Source organism: Triticum aestivum, chromosome 7B (assembly GCF_018294505.1).
Source record: "Triticum aestivum cultivar Chinese Spring chromosome 7B, IWGSC CS RefSeq v2.1, whole genome shotgun sequence".
Taxonomy (NCBI): Eukaryota; Viridiplantae; Streptophyta; class Magnoliopsida; order Poales; family Poaceae; genus Triticum; species Triticum aestivum.
Window position 1 is genome coordinate 187,361,753 of NC_057813.1, and position 3,586 is coordinate 187,365,338.

Consider the following 3,586-nt stretch of genomic DNA (forward strand, 5'->3'; position numbering starts at 1 on the left):
AGGGGCTCCGAGGGCGCCAGCTTTGGCGTTTCTTCAGCGGAGCGTTATTAAACTCAGGAAGGCCCGTCCGGATTGGGTCCGGAAGGGGAACGTCATCCACATAAAACCACTCCAAGGGCCAATCTTCGGATGCCTTCTTTGGAGTGTCGGATAGGTATCCGGCCTGGGCGACGCGCCATGTTTCGGCTCTGTCCACTTGATATAAAGATCCCCCCTGATTACGAGGGACGAGGCAGAATAGCCTCTTCCATAACTCGAAGTGAGCCTCGCAGCCTAGGAATAATTCACAGAGGGCAACATATCCTGCGATGTGCAGCATGGAGGCGGGGGTAAAGTTATGCAGCTGGAGGCCGTAGAACTCCAGGAGCCCGCGGAGGAATGGGTGGATTGGAAACCCGACGCCTCTTAGCAAATATGGGATGAGGCATACCCGCTCCCCTTGAGATGGGTTAGGAGATCTCTCTGCTTGCGCCCCGCCATTATAGGTGGCTAGTCCGGCTCGGATGGGGACCATGTACTCAGGTGGAAGAAACCCTTGGGTATGCAACTCTACTAAACGGTTGTGGGGGATAGAACACTTTTCCCAATCACCTGGCTTAGGGCCAAGGGAGCGAGAAGAGGAGCTGCGGCGACCGGCCATGATGTGGATGGTTTTTCCGGATGCGCTATGTTGAAATCTTGCTGGAGGGAAGAAGTTGAGATTTGGATCTGAGGATCTCCGTCTCTACAAATAGATGGTTCGCTTACAAGGTCAGGGTGGCAAATCTAAAGATGCTCCGGCTCCTCGTATTCGCTCGACACATGGAGATGGCCATTATTGGAGCACAGAAGCCGAGGAATACACCATTGATGGGAGGCCGAACACTGTTCGTGTAACGCCCTCGATGCGGCTATATCTCCCACGTGTCGAAGCATGACTTAGAGGCATAACCGCATTGAAAGCAATGTCGCAAGTGAGGTAATCTTCGCACAACCCATGTTATACATAAGGGAAAAGATACATAGTTGGCTTACAGTCGCCACTTCACACAGTACATAAATAAACATCCATCATTTAGATTACACTCAAGGTCCAACTACGGAACCAAAATAAAAGAAGACTACCCCAAATGCTACACAAATCCCCGATCGTCCCGACTGGGCTCCACTACTGATCATCTGGAAACGATACATAGTAACGACCAAGAGCTTCGTCAAATTCCCACTTCAGCTTAGTTGCGCCATCTGCGCTGGTATCATCGGCACCTGCATCTGTTTTGGTAGAATCTGTGAGCCACAGGGACTTAGCAATCTCACACCCGCGAGATCAAGACTATTTAAGCTCATAGGCAAGAAAAGGTGTAATATGGTGGAGCTGCGGCAAGCACTAAGCATATATGGTGGCTAACATACACAAGTGAGAGCGATAAGAGAAGCTACGCGGCGGTCGAGAAGCTAGAAGTGATCAAGAAGTGATCCTGAAACTACTTACGTCAAACATAACACAAACCGTGTTCACCTCCCGGACTCCACCGAGAAGAAACCATCACGGCTACACACGCGGTTGATGTATTTTAAAGAGGTCAAGTGTCAAGTTATCTACAACCGGACATTAACAAATTCCCATCTGCCTCATAACCGCGAGCACGGCTTTCGAAAGATTATATACCCTGCAGGGGTGTCCCAACTCAGCCCATCACAAGCTCTCACGGTCAACGAAGGAATAGACCTTCTCCCGGGAAGACCCGATCAGTCTCGGAATCCCAGTTCGCCAAACATTTCGACAATGGTAAAACAAGACCAGCAAAGCCACCCGATGTGCCGACAAATCCTGATAGGAGCTGCACATATCTTGTTCTCAGGGCACACCGGATGAGACATCCTACGAGTAAAACCAGCCCTCAAGTTTCCCCGAGGTGGCCCTGCAGTCTACTCATTTCGGACCAACACTCGAAGGAGCACTGGCCCGGGGGGGTTAAAATAAAGATGACCCTCGGGCTCGCAAAAACCCAAGGGAAAAAGGGTATAGGTGGCAAATGGTAAAACCAAGGTTGGGCCTTGCTGGAGGAGTTTTATTCAAAGCGAACTATTAAGGGGGTCCCATAAATCACCCAGCCGTGTAAGGAACGCAATATCAAGGAACATAACACCGGTTTACGGAACTAGGGCGGCAAGAGTGGAACAAATCACCAGGCATAAGGCCTAGCCTTCCACCCTTTACCAAATATATAAGGTGCATTAATATAAATAGGAGATATTGTGATATCCCAAAGTAACCATGTTCCGACCTGGAACAAACTTCATCTTCACCTGCAGCTAACAATGCTATAAGAGGGGCTGAGCAAAAGCGGTGACATAGCCAGACAAAGGTTGCTAGGAACAGGATGGTTAGAGGTTTAACATGGCAATAGGTAGGAATGGTAAACAAAGGCAGGTAGGGCTAACATAGCGATAGAGCGAATACTAGCAAGCAAAGATAGAAATGATTTCGAAGGTATGGTCATCTTGCCTGCAAGGTTCTCAGAGTTGTCGAAGGCTGGATCCTCGTAAGCGTACTCAACAGAGTCCTCGTGCATGTTCTCGTCTCCCGGTTCTACCCAAAGCAAGAACACAAGCAAAGGAACCACAATAAATCACGGTGCAATGCGCAAGCCACATGATGCAATACAAGTCATGATATGCGAGATGTGATAAGCAATGCATATGCGTGCTTCGGAAGGAAAGATGATGAACAAGGCATCAACTTGGCAAACCAAGTATGCCGCTGGAAAGATGAGATGATTTCGGTCGAAATCGATATAAAGATCACCGGGAACGGATGCACGGTTTGCAAATGACAAGCAATACAAGAATGACACAAAGCTGCGATTACAGCATGATGCTACTTTGCAAGCAACAAGAAACTATGCTACAGCACCCCAACATAAAAACAAAGCATATGGCAATGATCTACAGGAGATGCTTTACAAAAGAGGAACACTGATCTATGGCTCATTCACAACATAACAGGTTCAACCAAGCATGGAGATATGCAATATTTCAACAGGCTGGACATGGCATAAACAGCAGCACGAAGCAATGTTCAGAGCAAGTTATCAACATGATACAGGAACTTATAATAGCAAACTAAGGCATGGCATGAATCTACTCAAAGCCTAGATCAAAATTCCCTTACTGACCATAAGCCAAAAAGGATCGGAAAATATAATGGCACCCACGTAAACATAGCAAGTTTCGTTAACAGATTTCAGCAAACAAGCATGGCATTGGAATAAAAATGAAGGCACCTTCGTGAGCTCGATGCACTCACTACAGAGCTTCTAATGATAAACTAAGCATACATCCATCAAGAAGGCATGACATAGAAGCTACACATGGCAAGGAACATCATCATAGCATATCCGGATCAACTACAACAACTCCGGCAAAGTTGAACAATTTGTAAACAATCTGCCAGGATACGATCTGAAGCAAAAGTAGAGCACGAAAAGGACATGCTACACTACTCCATAATTGCAACCAGGACCATGGATGGATAGATCAAAACCATGTTATCAAAACACCCTTACTGAAGTATCTCAAATTATGCATGGATTTATCTGTAGCA